The sequence below is a fragment of the Chiloscyllium punctatum genome, chromosome 3, assembly GCF_047496795.1.
Source record: "Chiloscyllium punctatum isolate Juve2018m chromosome 3, sChiPun1.3, whole genome shotgun sequence".
Classification (NCBI taxonomy): Eukaryota; Metazoa; Chordata; class Chondrichthyes; order Orectolobiformes; family Hemiscylliidae; genus Chiloscyllium; species Chiloscyllium punctatum.
In genome coordinates, this window is record NC_092741.1 from 140908204 (window position 1) to 140922503 (window position 14300).

Below are 14300 nucleotides of genomic sequence, written 5' to 3' on the forward strand. Positions count from 1 at the left end.
GAGATTGGATGACTTATTACATCAGCAGTTGTAGACCTCAAGTTCTAACTGCAGTTTACTCCATGGCAAGATTTGTAATAGATTCATTCCTCGAAGAATGAGTAACCACAATGAAAGCAATCTTTTGGCTTTCTGTTACCTAGCAGGATCAATTCTACACATTTTGGGCAGTTCCAGCCTTCAGTAATGCCCTTCTAATATCAATTTGCCTGCTATTTTGCTGTTCATTGCTGGATAATGTATTATGTCAGGAAAGTTGTTTTGCTTTTATTTCTTTGCAGCATGTGCAACCTTGTTTGCAGAAAACATCCAGCAATTCATTGATATTTTAGTCAAAACAAATAACTTTGCCTTTCAATTAGTGACTCATGTGATTGGAAAAACGCCACATTAATGACCAAACTAATTTAAGTTCTGCTGCTTCACTTTACTTCAAAGTATGCTTCTATTTGTGTAGGTTGTGTTTAATGAAGTGAATGTACCTTTTGAGTGAGATGTAAATCTGAGTGTGGAATCAATTTGACAAGTTCAGTGGCATTGACTTATGTGTAGAGCACTAATGTGTTAATTTTGGTGTTGTTGATCTTCAGAAGAAGTTGGAGTAACATTTTTTGGTCTGATTTGATTCTTCAATTTTGTGGTAGCTTCTGCTTTTGCTTTTCAGCTTTGAGGAAAGGTCACTGGATCTGAACATCAACTCCGATTTCTCTCCACATGTGCTGTCAGACCTGCTTGGCTTTTCCAACAATTTCTGTTTGTGTTTCTGATTTCCAATATTGCAGTTCTTTCAGTTTTTCTTTATTCTGCTTTTGAAAGGCTATTTTTAACTCAATAGATATTTCAGTCTGAGTACTGTATTCAAAATATTCCTTATACTTGAGTCAGTTGAGGATCTGGATGCAATGGAGATGTTCCACATGTGCTATTGATTCACAAGCCTATGTTTTGTACAAGCTATATTATAAATAACTCTGGTTAAGCTAAATAATGCAGTTTGCGATCTGAAGTTTTATTGATTTGGTTTAGAAACTTTAATCTTGTTATACTTGCATTTCAGCATTAAATGCTATATATGCAATGTTAATGTTGAAGTTTACACTTTGAAAATAAACTGACTGGAATGTGGTTGAAAGACCATCTGTGTTAACCAGAAGTGCTTGATAAGCAGTTCTGAGACACATGCCCAATTAGCCTGTTTTTGGGCAGCATTGGTTTAGGAAGCAATGAAACTGGAAGCATGTGCTGATGTTCTTCAAATGTTATTTTACGACCTATAAGACCAACAGGAATAGGCTGATAAGACCTTAATTTAGCAAAACCCAGCATGTCCAACCTAAACAAATAACATAATTTATGGTTCGCAAGTCCTAGATAGGGGCACAAAGCCACAATCCTTGACCTAAACATAATTAATATTAATTTAACCAAGGTGACTCATTGACTTCTCACATTTTGTCTTGGTAGCAAGCAGTTTCATGAGATAATGGGATCTGGATTCCTTCTGTTCCCTTCTATGCCACCACTCTGCCTCCTCATTAAGGCATTTAAATTCAAAGGATGATGACTTCAATGGACACATTGCCACTATTTCAAGTAGTTGATAGCAAGCTCCCCTAAATTATTAACGTCATGCTGCTGTGCTTCAAGAAGAGCTTTAGAGTTCCTTAAGCAATTTTGTTCTCCCATGAAATGCTGGGCAGTTGCGTGTTGAACAAATTGGACCTTATAGTGGGAGCCATGTTTCCATCATAGGGAAAAAGTCTGTAAATCCATCATGTATATCCAGGAGGTCTGCTTGAATATTTGAGGAATTTGCTTCAAGGACACTAGTTTGTTCAAATGTCCTTCCAGAAGGGATTCTAGAAAGGAGCATAGTCGCTAGAATTTCTCTAGCAATGTTATATGATATTCAGGAGTGGGGACTGACAACTGGCCTGGACACTAAGACCTCTGTTCATTTGTGGCGATCTTTGAGGGATTCTTGATCTTTGACAATGAAGATGTCATACATGTTCTGATTGACATGTAGATAACGTCATTATGCCTTTCATATACACAATTGAGTTCTGGAAGTACATCTGGAAGTTTTGCTACTTTGGCAAAACCAACTCCATAGACCAGAGAACAGTTGTCAGCCTTTCCTTTTCCAGTAAAAGGTATTACCCTTCCATAGCAGGAAGGTCATACTGAGGGCTGCAATGTCAATATGCAGTCTTGATAGCTCATGCTATCCGATTGCAGTTCTTCTTTCTGGGCAGTCACTTGTGAGATTATCCATGTGTATTCTAACATTCCAAGCTGAAAGATTAATGTTCCTTCCTTTGGTCATGAAAGTTATGATTCCTTAGGGTACTGTTCCCCAGGCGAGAGAAGATGATAGAGCGATTGGTTCGGACACCTTTGGCGTGAGCAGAGGATATTCTGAAGAGAACTGCTTGCTCATAGATGCTGCTGCCCAGATATACCTCTGTTCCAACACAGTGTTCTTCATGTATTTGTTCTCTGTACAGAAATTCAAGATTAAGTCCTTCCAGGCTCATATCTCTGTCCGCATCACCAATTCTGCATCATCACAGGATTTGACAAATAAACTCTGAAAGAAGCCTGCTCATGACTTTGTTTAACATGGGACCTGAGATGCCAGCATTGTGCAATCAATCTTGGTAGGATGACAGTTTGGTTTCAGTGATATGTCATATAATGATTATGAGTACCTTGCTGCTGCAGCCTCCTTCCTTCGCCTACTCTGTCATTGAAGAATGTATGAACTGGACTTTGCCTGGCAATCCCTGAACCCAGATTTTACCAAAGAATTGTAAGCTTGTGCAGAACTTTACACTGGTGATCCATGGAATGAGTTAGGAGTAGACTAATGGAGTAGTAATTGACTGGGTTATGTTGTTTGAAGATAGGACATACCTGAGCAATTTTCCACATTGTTAGGTAGATGGGAGAATTGGATTCTGGAACACAGGTCTTAAGGATTTCTGGCAGAATGTTGTCATGGTACATGGCCTTTGCTTTAACTTGTGCACCTTGCATGAGTAAGTTAAATTTGTTAAAAGAATACTAAAGACGTTGAGAGAAGGCTGAGCTGGATAATTGCAGACAGAAGTTATTGAGCATTTTTAAGCCATTCTATTCTCTGATTAACTTGCCTGTCCTACCACTACTGGGGACAAGGATTGTAATTATTTTATTGAATCTGTTTCGATATGATGTGAAATATCTCCAAGGCAGGTGGAACTTCAACCTAAACCTTCTGGAACAGTTAGGGACACTACCACTATGCCACAAGAACTTTCACAGTCGAACCTCTTCCTCCAATTAATTGTTTAATTGTTCATCTCCATTCTGGATTGGTTGTGACAGGACTGCAGAAGGTTGATTTGATACTTTGTGGGATTGCTTAGTTTTATCTAACACATGCTGATTTGCTGTTTAGTATGCACATAGGCCGCAATTGTAACTTCACAAGGCAGCTCCGCATTTTCTGCTGAGCGTGGTAACTGTGAGCATGCTCTTTTACATTCCTCACTGAAATAAAATTGATCACCTGGCTTGATGGTCATGGTACAAAATGAAATAGAAGGTGCTGAGAGGTTGAATGAAATTTTGCTGAGAACCTACATGGATGCCCAGTTTTAAATTGCTAAATTGGTTTTGAACGTATTCCACTAAGTAGGTTTGTGATGACGCACATGATGGAGATTATCCTCCATGTTCAGATGGCACATCAGCTTCATGAGGCCCATGGGTTTGGAAGACTCCTGAGTAGATCCATCTGGATCAGGTAGATTAATGAGGGTGAAGTTGAACACGACATTGGTTTTCCACACCACTTGCCATAAGCCCAACTTCAAGCACACTGGATGAATGAATGACGATGAGAAGCGGGACGGTTAAGACAGGACTGAAGGTGTTGTATCTGAATGCACACAGCATAAGGAATAAGGTAAATGAGCCTGTAGCGCAGTTTGAAATTGGCAGGTATGACGTGATGGGCATTATGAAGATGTGGCTGCAGGGGGATCAGGATTGGGAACTGAATATTCATGGATATACATCGTATTGAAAAGATAGGCAGGTGGGCAGAGGGGGTGGGGTTGTCTTCTTATTAAGAAATGAAATTAAATCAATAGTAAGAAACGCATCCAGGTCAGATGAAGTAGATTCTGTGTGGCAAAATTGAGGAACTGCAAAGGCAAAAAAATGTTAATGGGAGTTACGTACACAGGCCTCCAACAGTAGTCAGGAGCTGGGTGCAAAATACACCAGGAGATAGAAAAGATGTATAAGAAAGACACAGGTACAGTGATTATGGAGGATTTCGGTATGGAGGTGGACTGGGAAAATCGGGTTGGTAGTGGTTTGCAAGAAAAGGAATTTGTAGAATGTCTGTCTACAAGATGGCTTTTTGGAGCAGCTTATAGTGGAGCTCTCTAGGGAATAGGCAATACTGGATTTAGTGTTGTACAATGAGGCAACTTGATAAGGGAGTTTAAAGTGAAGGCACCCTATGGAAGCAGTAATCATAATCTGATTGAATTTACTGTGCATTTTGAGAGGGAGAAGATAGAATCAGATATCATAGCTGATTAAGACATCTTCAGAGGCATGAGGGAGGACCTGGGGTAGAATTGACTGGGAGAGGAGCCTGGCAGAAAAGACAGTGGAACAGCAATGGCAGGAGTTCCTGGGAGTAATTTAGGAGTCACAGCAGAGAGTCACCCCAAAGGAAAAAGCAGCATGGTACAGGGAGGATGAGGCACCCATGGCTGACTAGAGAAGTCAGGAATAGCATAAAAGCAAAAGAGGAAGCATATAATGTGGTGGAGGGAAGTGGGAAGCTAGAAAATTGGGAAGCTTACATAGACCCAACAGAAGGCAGCAAAAAATAGGAAGGAGAAGCTTAAATAGGAAGGTAAGCTAGCCAGTAATATCAGTAAGACTGTAAAAGTTTCTTTAGATACATAAAATGCAAAAATGAGGCAAAAGTGGACATTGGATTGCTGGAAAATGATGCTAGAGAGATAATAATGGGGAACAAGGAAGTGGCTGAAGAACTGAAATAGTTGAAAACTGAATAATTACTTTGCATCAGTCTTCACAGTGGAAGACACGAGTAATATTCCAAAAATTCGAGAGTGAGGGGCAAGAGCTGAGTGTGGTGGCCATCACTAAGGAGAAGGTGCTAGAAAACCCAAATGGCCAGAAGGTGAATAAATCCTGTGGACCAGATGGATTACACTCTGGAGTTCTAAGGGAGATAGCCAAAGAGATAGTGGTGATCTTTCAGGAATCATTAGCATCAGGGAGGGTCGCAGAGGAGTGGAAAATCACTAACATGTCACCACTGTTTAAGAAGGGAGTAAGGCAAAAGGCAGAAAGTTACAGGCCAATCTAGCGTAAATTCGGTTGTAGGTAAGATCCTGGAGTACATTGTGAAGGATGAGATTTCGGAATACTTGGAAGTGTATGGTAAATAGGACAAAGTCAGCATGATTTCATCAAGGGTAGGTCATGCCTGACAAATCTTCTTAAATTCTTTTGAGGAAGTAACATTTGACGAGATGCCGCGCAGGAGGCTACTGAGTAAGATAAAGGCCCATGGTGTTAAAGGCAAGGTGCTAACATGGATAGAAGTTTGGCTATCTGGCAGAAAGCAGAGAGTGGGGATAAAAGGGTCCTTCTCACGATGGCAGATGGTGACAAGTGGTGTTCCTCAAGGCTCAGTGTTGGGACCACAACTTTTCATTTTATACATTTAACGATCTAGATGAAGGAATTGAGGTCATTCTGGCTAAGTTTGCAGAAGATACAAAGGTAGAGGGACAGGTAGCGTTGAGAAGGTGGGAAGGCTAACAAAAGGATTTGTACAGGTTAGGAGAATGGTCAAAGATGTGGCAGAAAAATGTAGGAAAGTGTGAGCTCATGCACTTTGGTAGGAAGAATAGAGGCATGGACTGTTTTTCTAAAATGGGGATAAAATTCAGAAGTCAAAGAGACTAGGGAGTTCTAGTCTAGGATTCTCTCAAGGTAAACTTGCAAGTTGAGTCAGTAGTTATTAGATTAGATAGATTATATTGCTTACAGTGTGGAAACAGGCCCTTTGGCCCAACAAGTCCACACCGACCCTCCAAAGAGCACCCCACCCAGACCTATTCCCCTACATTTACCCCTTCACCTAACACTACAGGCAATTTAGCATGGCCAATTCACCTAACCTGCACATTTTTGGACTGTGGGAGGAAACCAGAGCACACGGAAAAAACCCACACAGACACTGGAATAATGTGCAAACTCCACACAGGCAGTTGCCTGAGGTGGGAATTGAACCTTGGTCTCTGGCGCTGTAAGGCAGCAGTGCTAACCACCGTGCCACAGTTAGGAAGGCAAATGCCATGATGGCATTTATTTTGAAAGGACTTGAATATAAAAGCAGGGATGTACTTCAGAGGCTCTGGTCAGACCACATTTGGAGTATTGTGGGCCCCATATCTCAGGAAGGATGTACTGGCCCTGGAGCTTATTTAGAGGAGGTTCACGAGAATGGTCCCAGCAGTGAAAAGCTTAGCATGTAAGGAATATTTGAGGACTCTGGGTCTATACTCGACGGAGTTTAGAAGGATATTGGGGGAATCTAATTGAAACATACTGAGTGGCCTGGACAGAGTAGATGTTGGGAAGTTATTTCCATTGGTAGGAGGGTCTAAGACCCGAGGGCACAGCCTTAGTGTAAAGGGAAGACCCTTTTAGAATGGGGATAAAACAAAGCCTCTTCAGCCAGAGAGTGGTGAATCTATGGAATTCATTGCCACGGAAGGCTGTGGAGGCCAGGTTATTGAGTATATTTAAGATTAAGATAGATTTTTGTGAATCAAGGTGATTAAGAGTTACAGGGACAAAGTGGGAGAATGGGGTTGAGAAACTTATCAGCAATGATTTGAATGGTGGAGTAGACTCAATGGGCTGAATGGCCTAATTTCTGCTCCTATATCTTATGGTCTTAGCGTTTTTTCTGCCATTAAAGACAGTAAATGGTTATTAGTTTCATTTGCTGTTTAAAATGTATAAACTTAGTTTTGTTTTCTACTATAAGGATTTTGTGTAGACATAGTAAATAATATTTGCAATAGTTGACAGTAACTCAGCAATTTTTGAAACACTAATCCATATAAATGATTTACTATCGTTATGTAGATACTCCATATTGAGTATTGTTTGCAGGATTTACATTTTGAAGGATTGTAGAAAAAATAATTTATTTCAAGTTTTGTAGACATACCTGGAGTGGTTTATTTAAAAGCAGTCACCGGAAGTTCACAGTGGACCTTGGGGATTTTTGGTGTAAACGAGGCTTCCTAGAAATCAAATGATTTGCTTTTCTGCAGACTGTGTGGGGCTGATTTGAATAGTGACTGACTTAGAGAGATTCATGTTTTATTGGGTGCTGTTGGAGAAAAGCTTGCAATGTACAAGCTGCCTAATTGATATTTCCCATTTCAGAAAAGAAAATCCTCTATATCAGTTCCTGGTGAAAACCTATTTGTTCTTTTGAAAGGATGATTGAAAGAATATCTCAAGATTATATTTCCTGAATAAGCTGTGTCGGCAAGGTGACAACCTTAGACCAACAGATTCCAGAACATCTTACATTTATCCATTGGCTGATGTGTTTTTCTTTCCAGTCAACTCTCCAGAAACACTTTTTTTTGTCTAATTTCTGGATGTGAATTGTTACAGGGATATTTAGACATAAGTATTTATAATTCTATATTGCTGACTTAATGTTAACCAATTATTGAATCTTAACATTATTAAAACAAAACTTACTCAATTCTGATATCAGCTGATGTAATTACTGGATAAGTGAGATCCTAGTCTGAAATCTGGCTTGATTGTTCTTATTTTGGTTCCTGTTTTAATTGTATTGAGGTAGTGTTTCACTGAAACACGCACACACAATGCTTTAGATCTGTCTTTAACATTAAAGCAAAAGTTGGTTTTGCAAAAGAAATGAGGATGAAATCGAATAAACTACACTCTTTACATGTAGTACAAGTTAAATATTGTAAAACTTGTAAAATGCAGTAAAATACGAACAATTGAATTGGATTTATTTATTGTGTTCTGGACCAGACCAGATTCCCTCAATATATTAGGAAGATAGTTCAGACTGTACTACTTATTATTTTAAAGATAAGTGTGAAGTCCTGTGTTCCGGGTGAAACTTGATTGGTTAAACTACCATATTTAAAGCAAAACACACCTTATTTGTACACTCTGTAGTTAAAGCACAACAAAAGAAAGAATGAAGAAAAGAATTGGCTTAGTCGTCACTCTATTGGAAAACTTAACAGAAGAATAGGTTAGTTAGCTACTAAACAGTAACTGTTCCAATATAGTAACAGCCCATAAACACACCCATGGCAAAAACAATGTTTGTAAAATAGATTGTCTCACACACAATTGTAGCAGCCCAGGAGGAAAAACATCAAGGAGAGGTGTACTACAGCAACAGACCCATCAACAACTGCTTCTGAAAAACTAAGAAACAAAAAGTCATGGGTCTGTAGACATCCATCACACCCATTCAGGTTGCTTAGAGTCATAGAGATGCCCAGCATGGAAACAGATCCTTTGGTCCAATTCGTCCATGCCGACCAGATATCCCAACCCAATCTAGTCCCACCTTCCAGCACCTGGCCCATATCCCTCCAAACCCTTTCTATTCATACACGTACCCAGATGCCTTTTAAATGTTGCAAATGTACTACTTCCATCACTTCCTCTGGCAGCTCATTCCATACCCTCTACGAGAAAAAGTTGCTCCTTAGGTCTCTTTTATATCTTTCCCCTCTCACCCTAAACCTATGTCCTCTTGTTCTGGATTTTCCCACCCCAGGGAAAAGACTTTGTCTACTTATCCTATCCATGCCCCTCATAATTTTGTAAACCTCTCTAAGGTCTCCCCTCAGCCTATGACGCTCCAGGAAAAACAGCCCCAGCCTGTTCAGCCTCTCCCTATAGCTCAAATCCTCCAACCCTGGCAACATCCTTGTAAATCTTTTCTGAACCCTTTCAAGTTTCACAACACCTTTCTGATATTGCATGCAATATTCCAACAGTGGCCTAACAATGTCCTGTCCAGCCGCAACATGACCTCCCAACTCCTGTACTCAATATTCTGACCAATAAAGGAAAGCATACAAATGCCTTCTTCACTATCCTATGTACCTGCGACTCCACTTTCAAGGAGCCATGAACCTGCACTACAAGGTCTCTTTGTTCAGCAACATTCCCAAGGAGTTTACCATTAAGTGTATAAGTCCCAAAAAGTAGCACCTCACATTTATCTAGATTAAACTCCATCTGCCACTTAGCCCATTGGCCCATTTGATCAAGATCCCAAAAACCCCCAAGACCTACAAGTTGGTTACTTTATACGGGTCTTTAATAGACATCTTGGTACTGCTGTCCTAAAACCTTTTTAAAAAAAAAAGCCAGGATACAGTAACCTCCGAAAGTATAATATGTCACGTGTATCTTTTTACAAAATATCGTGAAAAATGTTGAGTCTCTGGCGCTATCTTAAAACACAGGAAAAATTTACCAAAACTTAACAAGGACGATAAAGTTGTTTATTTTCTTTAATTTCTTCAGTTTTCTGTCTTTACTTTCTAAGTGCTGCATAATTGGTTATGACCTGGTGGCCAATCTGAAACCCTTTCGCCGTGCTGCTGGAACAAAATCACCACTCTTCAGCGTCATCTCACCTCCATTGACATAACTGGCGCCATCTTGGTTACACACTTGTTTACAAAAAAAAGAAAAAAAGCAACAAAATCAAAAGGAATGAGAAATCTCCAGATATTAATGTCTTATTTAAGTCTTCTCTCAATGCAGACAGTCAGGCCAAGGCACAGCGTGGAGTCTTTGGGGCGGGGGGGCGGAATTAAGTGCTTGCTGACACTGCACGGCCAACTCTGATCTCCTCCCTGCTGCTGCCACCTCTGATTCTATAACTTTCAGTGCTGCAATTGGATCCCAGAGTATGCTTGTGTAGGGTCCGCTCACAATATCCAAAACATTGAATGTATTCAAGAGGCGGGTATAGCACTTGAGGTAAATGGGATCAAAGGTTGTGGGGAGAAAGCTGGATTAAGCCAATAAGTTGGATGATAGGCCATGATTGTGATGAATGGCAGAGTAGGCTCGAAGGGCCATGTGGTCTCCTCCTGCTCCTATCTTTTTCTGTCTGATCCCTGGATCCCAGAATATGCTTGTACCTGGTCACAGCTTCTGGTCTTTGGGTCCCGTGCCAGCTCCTGGAACATGGTTGGGCAGGGTCCACTCGCAGCTTTCAATCACGGGTCCTGTAACTTGTTCAAGCAGGGCCTGTCACCAATGCCTTGCCAAAGCAAAAGATCTTCAACAAAAAGCAAAAGGCAAAAACAAAACAAAAGGGGAAAATATAAAGCAGATGGAAGTGAATGAGCTCAAACTCCAATGCACTGCAGCTACTCCACCATCATCTTGGTTAGGAAATCCCATTAATCCCAGAAGCACCCCTTTGTAGTTCTCGCACCAGAGAGAATTTAAGGTATGTAAGGTTTAAGTTAATGAATGCTTCAACTTCTGGATCGCCTCTTTTTTTCAAGTCTGCATATACCTGAGCTTAGACTTTCTCAACTCTCATAACCCTTTCATGGTTGTAACCAAACACACTGGTCTATAAGTTTGAAGATAAACTTCTTGCACTGAGAGAACCTATTTCTTAACAGTTCAATACTATCACCTCTTTTCAGGAGTAATTGTTTTACACATCCTGCTTTCACAAAGTCTTCTACAAACTCAAAACAAAAAGGTTTCTGCAAACTGTGGATATTTTCCCCAACTCAGCCTGCCCCCACTTCCGTCCCTATTATTCCATATTCTTCTAACTGAAACTTGATGCATAACTATTTACTCCTTCCACCGGTAAAGCTCACCTAATGAAGACAAAACTCCATTAATTTCCAGGAAGTCTCTTATATTGCATTTGAAAAGAAATCACCATAGCTACAAAAAATGTTTTCAAGTTCATCATTAAACCTGTTCAGAAACATAGATAATCCATATGCCACAAGTTCCAATTTAAAAATTCCAAAATAATATATATATATAAATTACGCACCTTCCACTACAGTAGTAAACCCATAATTATATTAAGAAACCTAGGTTGATTGATATTTTTGTTTAAAACCTGATTTAGATGAGGTATTTTTGGTCATCTTGGTGACTGGAAAAATATTCTTATTTTATGTTGGACCCATGAAGTAGTGGCACTAGAACAATAGTGCACTTTTTCTGCCTCACTTGTAATACTAAGTACAAGAAAAACAAAATGCTGGAATTACTTGGGAGACCTGACAGCATCTGTGGAGAGAGCAATGAAACTAATGTTTCAAGTCTGTGATCTTTCATGAGAATCCTCCAATATCCCATATTTTACTTTTGTATTAGATATTAATAGTAGTTTTAAACTCGAAATATTCAAACTTTCTGCAGGATGCTTTCACCAAACAGTATGATTAACATAGGAGAGTGCCTAAGTGTGTGTTTATGTTATTTGAAGTGTAGGGAGTATTTTCTCATATTTTGTGTTAATATGTATTATTTACTCACTGAAAATACATTTTGCAATCTCTGTTTTGTGAGTATGTAAGCAGTTCTGAATTATTCAAAATAATTTACAGTGGTTCCAAATGTACTTGAAGTGCTCACTTAAAAGTTGTGGCTATGTCCCTGAAAATTATTTTAAGTAAAATATGGTTCCATCAGAGTCGGTGTAAAAATTAGTTTCTTTTTGGAACTTTTTTATCAGAAAAAGAAATTATATCTTGTAAGTTGGAATTGTTGACATGGCCAAATTCCTACAATGATGAATTAAATAACTTAAAATAGACTTTAAAACATTTTCAAAGGCAACATTCAATTTCAGTATCTAAGTGCCAATAAAATTTCCTGGTCCCTGATCCTCTTGCTGCTGGCAACTCCCCTTCCTTGCCTTTCAACTTGACACCTCTCCCTTCCTCCTGAATTCCACCTCAGCCCAAGAGTGAAGCCTGAGGTATGTCTGCACCAGGGAACTTCCAGGCTCCTGACCTTAGTGGTAGATCCTCAATTATTTACAATCTCTAATACTGATTAGATGAAGTATCAGGGATTAAGTTTACTAATAATACAAAGCCAGGTGGAACTGTAAGCTTAGGAGGATGCAAATTGCTCTATATTGTTTAAGTGAATGGATAACAAAGTGGCAGATGGAGTGGTGAGAAGGTGTGTGGTTATTTGCCTTGGTTATAAAAAAATTAAATGCTTGAAATTTGATATTAATTAGCCCATGGATTTATTTGAAATAAGAAACTGAGAAAGTTAACCTGCAGGTAAGGCAAGCATTTAGAAAGACATATGGCATGATTGTTATGGACTAGGCCAGGCCACTCGAACATTCTTAAACAGGCAGCCCAGACTGTAATATGCTATTTGTTTTGGTAAGTGTACAGTGAAAATTAACCTGAGTAAGTTAGCTAGGTTGACTAACAGATTTTAAAACAGACAAAAATTTATTCACAAAATTACAGAATGAAACACAGAACAGAATACCCACAGAACTCAGTCTTTCCAAAGTAGAATTAATTATGCTGTTCTGAAAATACACAACAGTCCCAATAAACAAACCCCATAAACACAGAGTAAAACTGAAAAAGAGGCTTACAGGTCAAAGTTAGAAGGGCAGAATCTGTTACGTATAAACAAAAGACCTCTCAGTAAACCCTTTCATCTCTGTACCACTTCAGCCGATTCGGAGGCTGGGCTGTTTTACGTTCCTGCTGAAAAAAAACAAGGACTCTGTAACCTTGAGAAGAAGGAGTAACTTTTAGAAAAAAGACCAGCTTTGTGACATGATTAAGTCATCTCGAGTCAAAATGTTAGCTTGTTGTCTCTCTATGGCTGCTGTCTGACTCACTGTGATCTCCAGCATTTGTTGTTTTCAGTAAGGATTCTAGCTTCTGCAGTATTATGCTCCTAAGACATATGTCATGTTGGCTTTTATGGCTGGGGAATTGATATTTTATCATTCATCCATCTGTCCTTGGCTAGGCCAGCATTTATTGTCCATCCCTAATTGCCCTGTAGTTTGAGTTGTTGCCTTGAACCGTTACTATTCTTGGCGAGGAGGGATACTCAGTGCTAGATTGTAAGATCTTTGATGCTGCATCTGGAGTACTGTGAGGAATTTTGATCTTCATATTTAATGAAGGATATATTTTCTTTGGAGATGGGAAAGCGAAAAGTTACTGTCCTCTCTGGGATAAGAAGCATGAGTAAATTGATCTTATACTCATCTTGGAAAATTCTACGTGCAAAATTCTATATGGTTTTGGCAGGATGGATACTGAAGTTTTATTCCCTGCCTGGGGAATTTAGAACACCGTGGTAGAGTCTCAGGATAAAAGATTGAACATTTTGCTTTGAGGTGAGAAGAAATTTCTTAAGTTAGTATGTTATTAATCTTTGGAATTGCCTATTCCAGGGATAGTGTATGCTTCGTCACTGTTTTATTTAAGACTGAGAAAGAAAGTTCAGGGCATTAAACGATTTGGAGAACAGGTGGGAAAATGAAGTTGAGACAGGTGAACCACCATCATTGTATTGAGTGGTGGAGCAAGCTTGAAGGGCCATATAGTCCAGATGTTGTACTACTTATTGATCACAGATCGTGTTTTTCAACTGTAGTTTCTTTTCACTGAAAAATGCCCAAAAAATGACTTATTTTCAGGTGAGCAACAGGCCATGTTTGTTTTCTTTTAATTTTTATATGTAATCACTCTATTTTATAAGTATAATTCTGGTTTCTCAGCTTAGTGCACATGGTGGTACTGGGGTTATGATTTTAGGAGGGGTGGAGTGCAACTTATGGGTTGGGGAGAATAGGAATGCTCACAAGGTGAAAAATAGGTGCAAGGCCTGTGAATAGATTTGGGGAGATAGAGTACCTGGGAAAAAAAAATCAACAAGCAAGATTGAGAGAGCTGCGGGGAATGAAATAAACAGTGGAGGAGAGGAGTTTCTGCTAAGTAACCATAGAACATGCAAATACCAGAAACAGGATGGGGAGGAGAGTGGCAGAATACAGAAAAGGATAGCTTAAATTCTTTAAATTTAAATGAAATGGTATGAGCAATTGAAATTATCAGAGAATTATAAATAAGGCAAAAGAATGAGTAAGGGCACCAAAATAATGAGGGAGC

At 39.3% G+C, this 14300-nt stretch overlaps 1 protein-coding gene across 1 annotated transcript in view; it reads left to right on the forward strand.

The window, feature by feature from the left end:
- Window positions 1-14300, forward strand: part of asap2a (ArfGAP with SH3 domain, ankyrin repeat and PH domain 2a) — a 195080-nt gene that overhangs the window by 37272 nt on the left and 143508 nt on the right. The window lies entirely within an intron of this gene.